At 42.9% G+C, this 18,302-nt stretch overlaps 1 long non-coding RNA gene across 4 annotated transcripts; it reads left to right on the forward strand.

The window, feature by feature from the left end:
* The first annotated feature begins 3,393 nt into the window (after positions 1-3,393).
* LOC136625492 (uncharacterized) lies at positions 3,394-17,666 on the forward strand. 4 transcript variants are annotated; one of them, XR_010792556.1, is made up of 3 exons: positions 3,394-3,453; positions 3,835-3,907; positions 17,134-17,666. It is a non-coding gene; the product is annotated as an uncharacterized lncRNA (long non-coding RNA). The 4 variants fall into 4 exon arrangements; XR_010792553.1 differs by having other exon boundaries at positions 3,414-3,703; XR_010792555.1 differs by having other exon boundaries at positions 3,414-3,620.
* The last annotated feature ends 636 nt before the right edge of the window (positions 17,667-18,302 follow it).

An 18,302-nucleotide genomic window follows, 5' to 3' on the forward strand; every position in this document is an offset into this window, starting at 1 on the left:
TGAGATGGTAGCACTTTAAGTAAGATGTCCATGAAGAGTTAACAGCGGACATTGAGGTTGCACTGCGCTAGAACAAAAGTGTGGCATGCTGTTTGTTGCTTCTCCAGTCCTTCTAAAAAAGAAGGATGTGTGGCCAAAGCCGTCAATCATCAGTTCCCATCCAATTAGTGTAGCCTAACGTTCTGGCCCTTCATTCGCTGTTTACCAATTCCTTTATTTAAAGAGCTAATGTCTTTTGACAGTATGCTATAGCCTGCAAAAACTCACGAACTCAAAAACATGCATTATAATGTTCTGCTGATGTGTCGTCACAGATTTCCACTTGAAGACTTATTTTGAGTCTCTTAAATTACTTTGTCAGATGTTTTACTTAGCTGGAAGACAGGAAATGAAAACATACTGCTCAGGTTAAAAATCGAAAAGACTTCCTGATGGCGAATCCCAAACCACTGCTGTAGACCCTCATGGATATATCCTTCTGCGAAAATATTATATATGTACACATAGGGTACATATACACACAAGCAGGTGACCCTTCATATAAACATGCATATCATGTAGAAAAGTTGCAATAATTGCATTGCTACATCATCCTTACACATTTGTGGATACTAATAACTGCGATGTGACTAATGTGGGGGTTAACTGGTCTTTACAATGAGCTTATAGTACATGTGAGAAAATGTTAATCCACTCTACTGCTCATTGAATGTGTCCTGCAACTAAGCTAGCATTTGAGAAGTGATTCCTCTTCAGCTTCTCATTGATTTTCTATGTGCCTGTGATATGCAGACAAGCTCTTTTCGAAGCCTGTTTATTAGTAATCATAGCTAGAACAATATCAGTGTGGTTAATTACTTTATGTATGGAGAAGGTTTTAAACCATTAGGTTTTCTCTTGAGCTGAAAGGCACTCCAAAACATTTTTCTATCTGAACACTCATTTGGGTAATTGTTCCCACAGTTGCATATATCAAGCATCTGTATTGCTATTCGTGTATTTAATATGCTGATACTGGGTTAACCTCTATATTTCGGGTATTATTTACTAATGTCCGATATAAATTTTGAGGCAGATCCAATAATTGTTTACATTAATGGAGTTGATCACTTTTGCATTGGAGAATATAAGGACTCCTGTCCGTTTCCCGTGGCGATAATCTGACCATGGGGAATGCAATGCATGCTTTCCATAGCGTTGCTATGGAAAGCGCAGCCCCCCTGTCCACGAGCAGAGAATCATTGCGATACTCCGCTCGCGGCCGGCAATTTGCAGCATGCTGCGAATTGACGCGATTCTCCGTAGTCAGCCTATCTGTCAGATAGGCTGACCGCTGAGATCCGCCTGCAGGCTCCTACGGCGGAGATCCGCACTGCCCGTTGACAGGCAGCCTAAGGCATGAAATGGGACTTTCTGGTTCAAAACTATTGATGACCTATCTTCAGGCTAGATCATCATTGGCAGATTGGCTGGGATCCGATACCTGGCACCCTTGCCCATCAGCTGAAATGAAGAAGCTGTGGCATGCTGCAAGAATCAAAACACTTACCGTTGTGCAGTGGCCTGATATGGTACTGCAGCGCTCTCTCCATTGAAGTGTTTTCAATCTTCCTGCCCCTTCACATCAACATCAGCTGATCGGTGGAAGTGCCGGGTGTCAGACCCTGCTAATCTTTTGTACTAATAGCTTTGTACTAAAGACCCCTTTAATATATACATTTGTGGTCAGCTTATTTGAAAGTAACTTGTACCAGAATTACAAGTTATTCCCTCACTGGAGACACCCCCACCGATCCCAAGAATGGGGGTTCCGTTGCTCTTTGTTTCCCCTAACTGCAGGCTTGCTGCACTACCCACAGTGCGGAGCAGACTCAATGGCACACTGGTCACACACACTGCCGCTCCATTAATTTTCAATGGAATTATAGAAATAGCCCAGCGGAAAGCACTCGGGTATTTCTGTCAGCCACACTAAAATGAATGGAGCAGCAGTGCGTATGCTTGGCCAGTGCTCCATTCATTTTGATGTCACTGCGGGGTAAGAAGCATCCTCGCAGTGACAGGCACAGTGGGACACTGGACCATGGGCAACAGTGAGACTCCCATGAATCAGCAAGTTAATTCCTGTCATGTGGATAGGAAATACCCTGTAATTCTGGTACAACCCCTTTAATCTCCAAGAGTTGACTCATTCTCACTGAACACAGAACCATGTAAAGGCGTGCATACATATGTAACATACACTGACACTTCTTGAGATAATCACCCACAACTGTATTGAAACAAGTTCTTCTAGAAGTGTGGTCCTCTAAAGGAAGATGGCCATTATTGTACATTGAATCAAAAGCCATGAAAAATCTGTTAGAGTAAATCTGGTCTCTTTAGAGGGATGGTCTTTTCAAAGAGGTTGTCTTTTGGAGGGAATTTACAGTCCTATATACCATTGCTCTAGAATCTGTTGCATACTTATGGACATGGGACGGTTCACAGAGTTGTTGCAATTGGCTGTAGGAGTCTATGAGAGATCTAGCATGTCCTCCATCCGCCATGTACATATGTAGCAATGACTTAACTATGCCATCTGTGCTGTTTTAGGGCTGTTGGTGGTAAAAAAAAGTGTAGTTTTTTAATAAGTCTAGTATTCAAACTATCTGCCTTATTTATTGATATATTGTTTTTTAGCCATCAAAGGCTTCACACGCATTCCACAGATTCAAGGCAATTATACCATACAGTATATATGAATTCCAGATAAATAGAACTGCGTTAATATACTTCTCATTCCTCAAAGAGCAAAATGCTATCTTCTTCTCTGTGACAGATTTCTTTTATTGGCATTTCTAGCCCTTTAATGAAGTAAAGGCCTCCCAATTTAGTGCAATATACAATTCTGCCAGTTAAAAAAACACGCACATACAGTTTGCGGTGTATTTATCCAACCCGAAAGCCTCTGGCTAAGAAGAGGTTAAACAAATAGCTGCGTTCCAGAACACGGTGATATATGACAAAGGATGAACCTAAATACATAACCCTGGTATGAACCATAACAGGAGCCTCGGGAATAGACTGGGTTAACTGTCTAACTTCCTGCACTTCATCAATGGGACTCTCAGAGGTAGTGAAGCTAAAGAGGTGGGGCGAGGAGGACCTCTGCCAGATGGCAAAAAAATCACTCTGTCCCTTGGCACAGCTCTGCTACACATGGTTTTCATAAGTGCAAATAGATCCCAGAAACTTCCTGGACAGCTTTTCTTCTTGAAATCCATGCTCCTGACTCCTCTTCTATGGAATTTATTTTTTTTATATCATTATTTCACAACAGGGTGAATTGTGCAACCTTGTTGACAAAGGGATGTTGGGCGTATAATTCTTTTTTTTTTTATCCGATCTGCAGCCTGAGTTAGTGCAGCCTCTTCTCTAAATCAGGAAGCCAGAGAAGCTCTCAGCTGAGAGGTGAAATAGGAGGGGGCTCTCTGGTGGTACCTGGAAGTGACAGCTACAGAAAGTGGACATCAGGGACTGGAGAAGAAACAGCTGGATATCAATGAGTGGACATCAAACCTCTACGATAGAACTGAATGTTCTGTGATGCAGAGCCCCTGGGCAAGCGATTATTGGCTGTAAATGTGTTTTTTAGTAGACTGAACTGTTCTAGGGGGAGCCAGAGGTTTATCCCTGTTTGTATCCAGATGTTGTTTCTCCAGTAAGAACACAACACAGAACTTTGGCCTTGCTTTTCAATGCAGTTCCTGCTCAGTTTGATCAACGTATGTGATGTGCCATTAAAAAAAGAAGATTGTAGCATTAAGATATTCTTTGTTTTCTAATCTACAGGAGAAGAACTTTGGAAAAATGCGCAGAAGAACAGGACAGCTGGAGCTCACATGTCCATCATTCATCTCCGCAGGTAACCTAGTGATTATATTGTAGGTCAGAGGTAGAGACTATACAGACTATACCTCTCCAGATACCAGCACTACAAATCCATAGCTTGGAATGTGCCCAAACTTTGGCTGGTGGAGCATGCTGAGGCTCCTATGTCTCTTGTAAGTAAATATATGGCTTAAACTACTTTTTATGTTGCTTTTCCTTTATCTATTACATTTTACTATAACGCTTTTATCCAATTGCTATTTTCACCATATGTAGAGGTCCAGAAGAGAATATCGGTATCATGCCAGGTCTCTTATGAAAACAATACAGCTGTGAGAGTGTTATGTGATGTTTTCTGATTGGTTAAGACTAAGCCATAAAAATTACTCAACTTCAAGTGTAATTGAAGTTATCCCCAGGATACCTCCCCACCGCCAAGTCACATTCACAAGGGTCCAGAAAGTTATGATATGGGCATTGTATGGGCAGCTATGATATGCGATCATAATAAATTAGTGACTCTTTAATGTTAAGGAGTCAAAAATAGTCACTATTTTGTCAGCGAAAATCCCCACTAATCTCCAATATATAGAAAGCGCCACATAAATCTCCATATCGCAGCTAGACCCTGTACATGTGACATAGGGGGCAGCACATGTGACATAGGGGGCAGAATTTCTGCTTGCACAGTACAATTGTGCAAGCAGAAATCCCCCTGTAGCTTTCTCTACTTGCACAATTTTATAACATGTGCATGCTATATTCCCACATTGTATATTTCCTATGTACGTGTATGTTCAAGTATCCACACATTCGCAAGGGAAGTTAGAGGTTTACCTTCAATCATGTGCAGTAGGGCTGAATGTGAATTCGTATAATTGGTTTATTTTCAGAAAGTAATAGAACTGCATATAAAAATTGCTTCCATATCATGATATAATAAACCTGTATCCAGAATATTCTCCATCTTCCGCATGCAATTATGACTCTTAGAGCTCATATAGTAAATGTTGTAGCCTATGGACAGCATGCATCATTTAATTCTGTACAACTGCATCAATTGTTGACTGTCCGTTCAGATAATGTAGTAGATTTACATACAATCTGATGCTACTAGCAACATGATTTGTGCCAGAATGCTAAATCATCGCTGCTACATCCGTATATAACTCTGTATAGGATATACAACTGAGTGCAGATAGCCTGGAACATCCAGTCATGAATGCAGCGGTAGTGATCAGCATGTCATATTAATATGCGATACAGTGTTTGTACTGGATTTATTACAAAATACCTAGGATTCAGTAATACTGCTGCCAACAATCCGTCTACAGCGACCTGTATGGAAAATCCCAATTTTTTCCAAACAAGCAGGAATCACTGTTTTGTAGCATTGAACAGATGATGTTTGCTTTTTCAGCAGGCTTGACCTGGAGTTATCAGCTTAAAATGTAATCATTTGCAAAGATCCTAGATAGCCCCACACTTTTAACCCTCTACAATCTGAAAGGAGAGCCAAGACAACAGGTACTGTTTTGCAACGCTGAAACAATGTAGCAAGTAGCTGTGACTCGTGTTCTCTTTATCCAAGAAGTTTATAGTTTAGAACAAAACTAATAACAGACAACACAAAATGGTTACAATATACATTCTAAATGTAAAACAAAACTTCTGGAATTTTATTTTAGTTTGTACTGTTTGCTTCAGGAAAATCTACTACTTAGGCCGAATGCCCACGGACGGATTATCGCTGTGGAATTCGCGGTCAGACACCCGTAGCGAATTCTGCAGCAATGTCCGTCCATAGACATGCTGTGGTGAACGATTCTCCCCTACCCATGAACATAAATCAACTGCGATTCTGCTCGCAGGGAGAATCACAGCATGTTCTATTCTCTGCGGAAAATAGCATGGAGGGCTTCTGTTGCAGTCAATGGAAGCTGTCCGTCCCGCAATACTTCCGCAGTGAGCACCACGGAAGTACCACGAGAGCGTCACAGCCCAGCGCCGGCGCGTCATGCACGGCATTGCGCATGCACGCCGGGCAAGACACTTGCGGTGGATCTGGAGAGGTCTCTGGAGGGCGCTGGGTCTGATTCCGCTGCGATATTTCGCAGACGGAATACGACCCAGCTGTGGGCATGAGGCCTCTAGGCCTCATGTTCACGTGCAGGTCAGATTCTGCGGGCGAAAGCCCGCTGAGGAATCCCACCCTGCCAGGGGCCGAGGACACTGCTTACCTGCTCGGTTCTTCTGTTTTTTTCTACCACGGTTGTGTGCGGAAGCGCTGACCAGTGTGCCGCCGCATGCGTTGTGGAGTTTTTTTATTTATTTAATCTCCTGCTTTTCTGCTTTGACTTCAATGGAAACCGTCTGTGTGGGATCCGCAGAAAAATGGAGCATGCTGCAATTTGTTTTCTGGACCAAAAGGTTCGCAAAACAAATCCGCATGCTTTAATTGAGCTGCGGACGCCCATGTCTCCCTGTGGGCGGCTTAACCACGGATCATCTACGCAGGTGCCTCGTGTGGATTTTTATGAGTCAATGTACTGTAGCAAAGATAAAGAGAGTTGATAAGTGCAATTGTGAATGAGTTGTACAGGTATGGAAAAATATGTCTGCTTTCTTCCAAAAACAGTGCCACACCTGTCCACGGGTTCTGTACGGTATTGCAGTTCAGCCCCATGTACATCACTGGAGCTAAGCTTCAATACCAGACACAGTTCATGGACAGGCGGGTTGCTGTTTTTGGAAAAAAAAGAAGCCATGTTTTTTCTAATCCTGTAGAACTCCTTTATCCCCTTCCTTCAGTTGTGTATGTGCTTTTTGAAGATTGTCTCCTTATGCATCTGCCCCAATCCATACAATCCATATGTTTATCCTTCTAATAGGTGGCGCTGTAGAGATTGTTCTATCTTACAACTGGCTTAAATGTCCCAGAGGAACATGCAGGGCCCCATAGGTTCCTCACACCTACTGGGTGCTTCCTAAGGGGAAACTGTCCTTCTCCCAACCTATATCATAGGCCTCTCACTGAGCCAGCCAGCAACCTACTTACATTGACGAGGGGCAAAAACCCTGAAACCGTCTGGTTATATTATCTTTCTGGAGAAGACTCAAGCTTATATTCCCAGTCATTATTACAAAGCCTCTTGAAAGGTCAGACATTGACTTGCAGGAATGCGGTCTTTCATCTTGCCTTTTGCATAAATTTCCCAAAGAAGCATTGCAGGCCTTATAAGTTTCTTCACACCTACTAGGTGCTCTTCCTAAGTAGAAATGACCCTTCCCGATCCAGAAATAGTGAGATTCCCTCTTTGTCAGTACCAGGCATTAAACAATGGACTTGAGGACGGAGGAAGCAACACTCATCTTGCCATTGTTTAAACAGGGTTTAGCATTGTATTTCCTTGAGCTCGTTATGGATTAAAGTTCCTCCTTTGAAATGACCATTGAAGGAATGTCCTAAATGTAGATGCTATGACTCCATGCAGTTGGAGGAGACTCCATACCTAAAATCAAAATGGAGCGTCCTTCCGGTCATTGCCACCACACCGTGTTCCCTACCTTGAGACAGAAGTGTTCGGCTCTTGCTCTCCCTTCTCATGCCTTGTAGTCTAGGAAGAAGCATGTTTCCTAAAATGATAGTGTTTATGGACAAAATTGAACTAGCATTCATATAACCTCAGCTGGGGTTCTATCATGGGCCTCAGAGCAGCTACATGAGTTGCCTGTATGATGCATATGCTGATGGTTGTACAGCCTTATGTAAATAACACTTTATTACTGTATTATGAAAAATATGTTACTTTCTAAATCACAGTACTTTGTGTTTCAATTACTCAATGTTACATTAGGAAAATGTGATCTCCCGCTCACTGTTGATTAGCTTTTCGCAATGTCATTTCAATTCATTGACAGCAAGCTGAGATATTGTAAGTTGTATGGATTTGAACCACTTGTTTTTTTACAAATGTACATAATATTTCATTACTCAAATATTACATCCTGTCACTAAATACCTGCACATATAAAAAAGGTTGCCTAGGAGTCCAGGTTATTGTTGTCAAGAAGTAGTATCGTACTTCTCCATGAGCTGTCTGTTATTGCAGGTCACCCTGATTGAAGTTAATGGGTTTAAAGTGCTATTCTGGTCTTTTAGTATTGATGACCTACCTTCAGAATAGGTAATCAGTAGTTGATTGGCATGGATCTGCCATTTGGGATCCCTGCCGATAAGATGATCCTCCGGCCCCCTGTGAGTGTAGCGGGGGTTAGACACCATTATGAATGGTCAGGGCCAAAAATGTAATGGATGGCTTGACTTCCATTGGAATTAATGAGAGTGATGCCTCCTATTAGACTTCAGGCTCCTCACTGTGGTCAGAGGTAAAAGCAGGGGCGTACCTAAAGGCTAAGGGGCCCGGGTGCAAAAATTCAGCTTGCCCCCCCCCCCCCCCTCCATCTGTACCCGTACCTATACCTAAACCGTGCTAATTTACAAACATGATCTAGCCCCTTGCTAAGCCTTCTCATCAGGACTTATTTCCTTGACTACGTAAAAATCTGTTGGTAATGTCTTAGGCTGCTTTCACAAGGTCGCAAAAATTGCGCAAGATTTATTCGTTGCAAGACGTACAGATCGCACATGAATATGAACCCCATTCTTTTGAATGCGATCATATACATGAGCGATTTTATTTTATTTTTTCTGCATCGCGCGAGAATATGATGATGTGATGTGAGCTGGTTTTAACACAACAACCCCTCACATCCGTGGGGACCGCACACGTTGGCGAGTGTGATACGGGGCATAGTTTCACGGCCCAATATCAGACTCACCCGTGTGAAATTAGCCTAAGAACGGCTGTACACGGTTGGATTTACATTGCGGAATATGGAGCGGGCATCCGCCTACGGATTCCGCAGCATGTACCGCCCATAGCATTCTATGGAAAAGCGTTTTTTCCTCTACATGAGCAGAAATGAATTGCGGTTTTCCGCTCACGGAGGAAAAATCATGGCATGCTCTATTTTAGTGCAGATTCTGCACAGATGGCCTCCATTGAACTCAATGCAAGCCATGCGACCCGCCGCCCTGACATTGCGGAAAAGTCACCCGGGCACCCGCGTCATCTCCTAGCGACGGCGATGGAAAGTCAGTGATTAAAATAAAAAAAAACTGTACTGCACAGGTCCGACGGCTCGCCTTGCGGACCATCTCAGTACAGAAAAAAAAGAAATTACAGGTACATGCAGATGCCAGCGGGGCACAGGGTTGGACTCCACTCCGGGCTCACGCATGCAGAATCCGACCCAGTTGTGTGCAGCCGCCTAACACTGTGTTCATGGATTTTGTTGCATTTTTGAACCACAATTAAAATCACATCCATAACTGCATGCACTATTAAAGACCGGACGTGGATTCAAAGAATACATGCGGGTTTTAAACTGCATGCAGGTTTCTGATGCGTTTTTCAGTTGTGTGTAAAGTGTTCAAATATACAGTATATACCCAGGTTATACCAGCTGTACATATATAATTATATACAGTATATACCCAGGTTGTACCAGCTGTACATATATAATTATATACAGTATTTATCCAGGTTATAGCAGCTGTACATATAGAATTATATACAGTATATATCCAGTTTATACCAACTGTACATATAGAATTATATACGGTATATATACAGGTCATACCAGCTGTACATATATAATTATATACAATATATACCCAGGTTATACCAGCTGTGCATATATAATTATATACAGGAGATCTCCTGGTTACACCAGCATGGTACATACAGGAGATGTATAAGTATATACATCTCCTGTATACAGTGATATCGGCCATGCTGGTGTAAGGCCGGTCTCACATCTGCGTCGGGACCTCTGGCCGTAGATCCCATCACAGATACGGCACCAAATACCAGAAAAAAAGTGCTGCGTGCCACGTTTTTTTTCCGTCCAAAAGCCGGGCTGAAATCAGATGGACCCCATTATAGTCAAAGGAGTCCTTCTGACGCTATTTGGTTCCGTCCACAGATGGATTGTTCGTCCGCAGGGCTTCCCCTTTCCTGCTCCCCAAACGGAATAGGAAAGCGGACTTCCCCAGTGCAGGTGTTAAACCTCCCAAAATTGCATATCTTCTGTATAAATTTATACATGTACAGCTGATATAAGTTATACAGCTTGTATATAGCAATATAGAGCATGCTGAAAAAAACTGGGCCAGGTTACACCAGCGTGGTCCATATCACTATATACAGGCTGTAGAGCTTCTACCAGCTATACATACGTACTTATATACAGGAGATACACAGGTTACACCAGCATGGTACATATCACTATATACAGGATGTATATCCTCCTGTATATAGTGGTATGTCCCATGCTGGCGTAACCTGGAGGTCTCCTGTATATAATTATACATGTACAGCTGTTATAAACTATACATTCAGTATATAATGATATGGAGCAAGCTGATATAAACTGGGCCAGGTTACACCAGCATGGTCTATATTATTATATACAGGATGTATAAGTTATACCAGCTGTACATATATAATTATATACAGGAGATACACAGGTTACACCAGTATGGTGCATATCACTATATACAGGATGTATATCCCCCTGTATCCCTGTATATAGTGGTATGTCCCGTGCTGGTGTAACCTGTAGCTCTGTATATAAATGTATATGTACAGCTGGTATAACTTATACAAGCTATACATATATAATTACACTCCTTCCTCTACTCATCTCTGCAGCAGTGTCTGGGCAGCCTGTAAGTGAAAGTCCCGGTCCTTGGATCATATGACCAGAGCCTGGTCATGTGATCTGCAACCACAGGTCCTCCTGCACTTTCATGTACCTGTTGTGCATCCAGCGCTCCGGACATGAGTAGAGCCATACTAGCCCCTCCCCCGGGTAATCGCTGGATGACAGAGTCTGATAGACTGCAGCTGTGACCACTCACAGCTGCAGCCTATCAGTGGGAGGGCCACGCGCCGTGGGAGTCTGCAGCCTGTAATTGTCTGCCGACTCCACATGTAACAAACCTCACCTCTGCGAGGGCTAACCTGCCACGCTGCCTCCCGTCTCTCTCCTCTTCTCTCCCTCCGCCTCCCGCTACAAACACACTGTCGGCCGCAGCGATCATTAAGCCGACAGTGCCGGTAATGCACGCACTGTGCATTTTGAATATGGCGGGGCCTCTGGGCCCCCTCAGCGCAGGGGCCGGGTCGCTGTTCCGAGCCCTGCTTTCCCTCACGGTACACTAGTGGGTAAAAGGGTAATAGAAGGCACCACTCCCATTAATTTCAATGGTTGTAAGCCCATCTATTACACTTCTGGCCTTGGCCACCAATGACAAAGTGACAAGTTCGGCCATACTGCACTGACAGTGGGTTGAGTATCAGATGATTGTTAGGGATCTTGAGTGGAACCCCCTCGAGCATCTGTTGATGACCTATAATGAAGATAAGTATCAATAGTTAAAGTCTGGAATACCCCTTTAAGCTACACTACCATACACAGCCAAAGGTTAAATTTTGCATTGATTCTAGAGAACAGAGACCCTAATCAGAATTGTACATGCATTGTACAACTTAACTTTTTTTAGGGGGATTGGGAAAAAATAAATTCTGCATTTGTTTTTGAATTTCATCTTTACAGAGGCAAAATAAATAAAGTGATGACATTATTCTCTGGCTCAGCACGATTGCGGCGATACCAAGTTTAGGCTGGCCTCACACAATCAGATTTGAATTGCGGATTCCACAATCGGTGTCCACGTGGACAATCCACGGTAAAACTCGGGCATTGAAAGGCATGCATTTTCAAATTTTCCTTCACACTCGCGGGTACAAATTGCGTATTCCACAAGCGGAAGAAAAATCACAGCATGCTCTATTTTAACGCAGAATCCACGCGGACAGTCTAAATTGATGTCAATGGAAGCGTACAACCCACAGCATGGACTGCAGGTACCCATGTACGGTGCGGGAAATTAACAAACTCTCGAATTTTGGCAAGTTTTCAGTTTTTAATGGCGTTCACCGTGCACTATACATAAATGTTAGTATGGTTATGTGAATACCAAACTTATGTAGTTTTTTTTTTTTTTTTGCAACTTCTTCACAATTTTAAAAAAAATTTGCATTTCTTTTATCACTGCATACAAAAACACCTAACATTTTTCATCAATGGTGCTATGTGAGTTTTTTTCTTGAAGGGATGAGTTGTACTTTTTAATGGTATAATTTGTCGATTCATATGATGTTTTGTTCCGTTTCTATTTTTTGTAAGGCAAGATGGGCAAAAATAGCTCCTTTTGCCACTTTTTTGTATTTTATTTTCATGTCGTGCATCACGGTTAAATGTACTAACATTTTTTTCTCTAGGTGGCAACAACAGATTTGTGGGGGTTTTTTTCTACATATTGAAGGGCGATTTGAGGTTTTTTTTATACTTTAACTTTTTATTTTTGTCCCAATATGGGACTAGATTATCACAACCTTTTATCCTTCTTATAGTACACTGCTATACTTCAGTATAGAAGTGTATTAAAAAGCCTATGAAGCTCATCCAGAGGCTTAGCCTCATAGACTACTGTACATGGCATACCTGGAGGATGTGTTCAAGCCTCTGGGTGCCATAGAAACCCATTGGGACCCTGCAATAACATTACGGGGTTTCGAAAGGTGACAGAGGAAGCCCCTTCCCACTGTCAGCCCTTTCCATGCAGTACTTGCATTGACCATGACATGTGAAGGGTTATACAGCAGAGATCAGTGGTTTCTGCGGTCTCTGCTGTGTGAGCAAGGGCCAGGCTGTTATCCAACAACCGAGCACCCACTCCCCTGACATGGGAGACCTGTACAGGCTTCTGATGCAATGCCATAAAAGAGGATTGCATCAGAATAAAGCCCCTTAACAGCCACTGTCAAAAGATGTGTGAGTGGTCATTAATGGGTTTGGGAGGACCAGTTAGCTTTCCTGACATATCTATTTTAGTGAATATTTGTATTCCTAATGACAAGGCATTCTGAAGAACACATTCTTTGAACTGCCCATTGTTCTTTTATTATTCCTCCTGGAATTGCGGAAATAAATTGACTATTGGGCATTATGCTTGTCAATGGGACATGTGTCTACACAGTCTTTGCATGTACTGTTTCTTCTTGTGGAGACTGCCAAGATGGCATTGTGAGGCTTTTACCAATGCAATGCTTCATGGGGGAAAACTATGCAAATGGGGGCTGAAAAAGTGTCTTTATGGCACTTTCTATTGAAAGGTAGTTTCCATATAAGTTAATGTCCAACCATTTAACAGACCTTGCAACACTACTCGGGATATAAACCAAACTAAAGTCTTTGGTTTGATTCATATCTTTAGTCATGTCGCCTGTTACAATGTCGGACATTGTCTTATAGGAAAGCTACCTTCCAATAGATGGCACCAGAAATGCAATTTTTCCATCTCCTGTCCACAAAGTCTGAGACTATCCAATCCATGCTAGAAAAGTCAGAGTATGTGGGGATACAACCTATTGACTGGGGGGAATTGTAATGCTAGTTGTTAATTTAGTCATACATTATCAGATGGATAGATTATATATATATATATATATATTTGATTCCCACTTTCTTCGCAGTTCATGATGCACTGTGGACCTTTCCTACACATGAAGAAAGACAGATGAAAGAAGACTGCCCTGAGGCTCTTGTATCCCTGAACAGTAAGAGATTATGTGCTGTTGGGTGTGAGAACCAGCACATATTCTTTTACTGCCCAGAGGGACAGGGGAAACCTACTAGAAAAGCTGATCATCCCCACGCTGATATTGTATGTCAGTATGAGTCATTCTGCAGGTAATATCTGGACCTGTTATAATCATATTTCAGGGCTAGTGACAAAGGAATCTTTAAAAAATGTTCTTTTTTCGATTTTGTGTCAAAAATGCTAATTAAATAGAATGACTGTAAAGGCCCATTTCAACATAACGATTATTGCTAAAGATTCACTCAAAGGCAATCTTTTGAGCGATAATCGTTGTGTGCATTTACGCACTCCGAGAACTGCTGTGTTCACGGAGTGCTCAGCTGGTATCCAGCTGAGCGCTCCGAGCGGGGTATGCAGAACACAGCTAGAGCACTGTCTTCTGCATACTCCTGCTATGTTCTCGAAGCACCCAGCTGGCATATAGCTGAGCGCTCTGAGCGGGATATACAGAAGACAGCTGGAGTGCTGTCTTCTTGATACTCCTGATATATTTACAGAGCACTCAGCTGGTATAATTCTGCTGTGTTCTCCGAGCACAATACCAGCTGAAATAATACTATCAGCAGTATCCCGCTAGCTAAAAGACAACGATGAGCGAATCGTGCACGATGGCCACGTGCTTAGACAGAATGACTATCACTCAAAAAAGAATTTTGAGTGATAATCGTTGAGTCTAAATGGGGTCTAAGACCTGTATTTACCTAGTAAATCACTAGTGCATTGTGTATTTATTTCTTCTTCTTGAGTCATATTGAGCAGTAATGCATACTTGACCATGGCTCCACACAAACCCCTTCTCGCAATGGATGTGCTGGTGAGGAGAAGCAGAGGACTCAAGACCACTGTGTTCAATAGTTCTATTCCAAGTGATCTAACATTAATCATGTATCCTATAGATAGGTGATAAATGTTAGTTGTGGGGAAAATCCATCTATCAGTAATTTAACTTTTGATATCTATATAAGACCATGGTAGTCCTTCTTGTTAGTAGTGTCCATACTCAAGATACAGTGCCCTTCAAAAATGGATGAGTTTTGCATGCTTCCATGCTGAGTAGTCCCATAGATACCCAGTATGTTAAGAATGGATTCCAATATCTGACATTTGCTAGAACTACACAGCATTACCCACAAAGTGGTACTTACTACTTACCTGAAGACAGCAAAGATGTTCTTTCTTCAGTTCTTTTGTTTGAAGATAGGAGTGCAGGAAATTAGAACTACAACATTAAGGCATGAGAACCACAATTTTAAAGAATACATAATTCACTTCGAATATGAAAACTTGCAGCAAGGGTTATGATTAGAGATGAGCGAGCATACTTGCTAAGGGCAATTACCCGATCGAGCATTGTCCTTAGCGAGTACCTGCCCGCTCGGAAGAAAAGGTTCGGCTGCCGGCACGGGTGAGAGGTGAGTTGCGGCAGTGAGCAGGAGGGAGCGGGGGGAGAGAGGGAGAGAGAGATCTCCCCTCCGTTCCTCCCCGCTCTCCCCCGCCGCTCCCCACCCGCCGCCGGCAGCCAAATCTTTGCTTCCGAGCGGGCAGGTACTCACTAAGGACAATGCTCGATCGAGTAATTGCCCTTAGTGAGTATGCTCGCTCATCTCTAGTTATGATCAATATTCCTACAACCCAATTTTATCTAAAACCGTTCCTACTGAATAATTACTTCTAGTTGAAAGCAGGGAGTTGCAAACTGGGCAATTGCCTAGGCCCCCATCCCCAAAGGGGACCCCTGCCTTCTGAGCCTATACTGCAATTCAGCAGTAGCGGGGAGTGCCACACTTGCAAAAAGCCAGTCAGCCAGCTCGCTGTTAGAAACTCATGAGCTTTAGTCTGGTTTATTCCCTTAGTCCGTACCTGTGCTGCCATTGTGTGGCACTGTGTATCTCCAGTTTTCCTCCCTTGTCTGCTGCACTCTGATGTTTCGTTGAAGAGGAACCAGAGAGGAGGGGACAAGGCAGAGGAAGATCAGAGATACACAGTGCCACACATTGACAGCAAAGCCATGGACTAAGAAGTAAATAGGAGACTGAAGCTCATGGGTTTTTAATAGAGTTGAGCGTACATACTCTGCCAAACTTGATGCTCGTTCGAGTATTAGCATACCCGATGGTGCTCGTTACTCGAATGAGCATCACGCTGTGTTCGACCCTGCCCCAGTTTTTGGCTCCTCCCTGCTGTGACATGCCTGTTTTGGCCCCTCCCCGCTGCGATGCAGCACGCGTGCCAATGGCAAATATTTTGGCTGGCAGGCAGGGGAGAGAGAGAAAGGGGAAAAAAAGCTCGGGACCCGGCGTCCCACATACAAAAATGCTCGAGTCTCCCATTGTAGTCAATGGGGTTCGTTACACAAGTAGAGCTCTTGAATTTTCCGAAAAGCTCGACTCGAATAACGTGGACCTGAGCATTTGGGTGCTCGCCTGACCTGACTTTTGCAAGTGTGGGCCCCATTTATAATTTTGCCTAGGGACACACTATATCTAAAACCGACCCTGGTTGAAGGTTCCAAATGAAAATCAACTAAATTCGTAAAATACAGGATACAACTCAGAAAATTAAAAAAAATGTTATCCATCAGAGCAAATTAAAGCAACATTCTAGAATTGTACAATGCATAGGGCAGGGCCATACAGGGGTTGTCGCATGAAAATAACTTATCCCCTATTCATATAGGGAATAAGTATCTGATTGGTGTTGGTTTGACCGATGGGATCTTCACCAGTCATGAGAACCAGGGTCCCGAATGTCCCTAAATGAATGGATCGGTGATCACACATCGCCACTTCATGCATTTCAATGTGACTGCCAGAGATAGCTGAGCGCCTGAACTCCAGCAGTCCTATAGAAATGTATGGAGCAGTAGTGCACACAAATTACCACTGCTCCATTCATTCGAGAATGCTCAGGCCGCCATTCTCATGATTAGTGATAATCCTAGTGGATACACCAGCACTAATCACCTTCTTATCCCCTATCCTGTGCAAAGGAAATAAGTTATTTTCATGGGACAGGACTATCTTTGGGTTTTTTTGAGTTATGGATTACCCATTCAGGCACTGTACAACACAATGAATAGGTTATCCCTGGAGGGTTCCTTTAATCCAGCAGTATGAATGTGCATTAAAAAATGAAACATTTGTCTGCATTGATAATTGCAGTTCCTTTAGCCACTTAACATGTTAACATTGACATATGATGGTGCCCTTGCTTCTTGCAACACATCAGTTTTGTAAGGAGCTTGTTTATGGATGAAAGCAGCATTCTTTTTATCAAGAATCAAGAGATTACAAAAAAAATGAAGTAGCCATACAATAATTAATGGTAAATTAATATTATAGTCATTGATATCCTGATACATCTTTAAAGGGGCTGGCCACTGTTGGCAATTTTCTAACCTGTGGGAGGCAGGAAAATGGATAACTTACTTGCAAATCCATTAGAGGTTCTGCACTGTTTTCCAGGTCCGGAAAGCCATACTCCCGGTTCAGAAACACCTTTTCTCCAAGCAGCCAAGTTCGTAAAACAGCCGGGATGGAGGGTTATGTGACTTCACATGTCCATGACCGTTTTGAGCATGTGCAAAGTTTCCAGATCTGCTATCAGTGCTGACCGCCAACGAGCACCAGGTCCGCTGTAGAGCTCAGACTGCACTTCCTGCTACCCCTGACTGCTGTAACGTCCCCTTGCCTCCAACCTCATAAAGCTCCTGCATCCCTCCTCCTCTTCTGCCTTGTAAAGTTGTAGCAGTTCAGCAGTTGGGCCAGAGAGGAGGGGGCGATACAGAGATGCATGACATCTAGACTTGAGCTATCTGAGGTAGGTATAGGTATGTAATATTTGCAACATGTGTATGTATATTTGTGATGTGTGTAGATATGATGTGGCTATGTGTGTTAGATGTGTGGTGTATATATAGATATATTTATATGTACAGTAATTAGAGATGAGCGAACGTACTCATTTAGGGCGATTTCGCAATCGAGCACCACTTTTTTCGAGTAACTAACTACTCGGGCGAAAAGATTCAGGGGGCGGCGTGGTGGAGCGGGGGGTAGCAGTGGGGAACAGGGGGGAGCTCTCTCTCTCTCACCCCCACTCCCCTCTGCAATCCCCCGCTCACCCCCGGCGCCCCCCAAATCTTTTCGCCCGAGTAGTCAGTTACTCGAAAAAAACGGTGCTCGATTGCGAAATCGCCCTAAACGAGTACGCTCGCTCATCTCTAACAGTAATGTGTAAACATTTTAGGCAGGTGTGGAAAAATACTGCAAAGTAAGAAGTCTTTCAAATATATTCTGCAGCAGGACAACAACCCCAAACATACAGCCAATGCCATTAACAACTTTTTTCAGTGTAAAGAAGAACAAGGAGTCCTGGAAGTGATGATATGACCGCACAGAGCCTACATCCATAGAAGATCTGTGGTTAGTTGTCCAAGATGTTTGAAACATCCTCCCTGCCAAGTGCTTTCAAAAACTGTGTGCAAGTGTACCTAGAAGAGTTGATGCTGTTTTTAAGACAAAGGTTGGTCACATTAAATACTGATGTAAGTAAGATTTCTCTTTTGTTCATTTACTTTGCATTTTGTTATTTGATCAAAAATAAACTATTAAAGGGGTTGTCTCACGGCAAA

This window comes from Eleutherodactylus coqui, chromosome 4 (assembly GCF_035609145.1).
Source record: "Eleutherodactylus coqui strain aEleCoq1 chromosome 4, aEleCoq1.hap1, whole genome shotgun sequence".
NCBI lineage: Eukaryota > Metazoa > Chordata > Amphibia > Anura > Eleutherodactylidae > Eleutherodactylus > Eleutherodactylus coqui.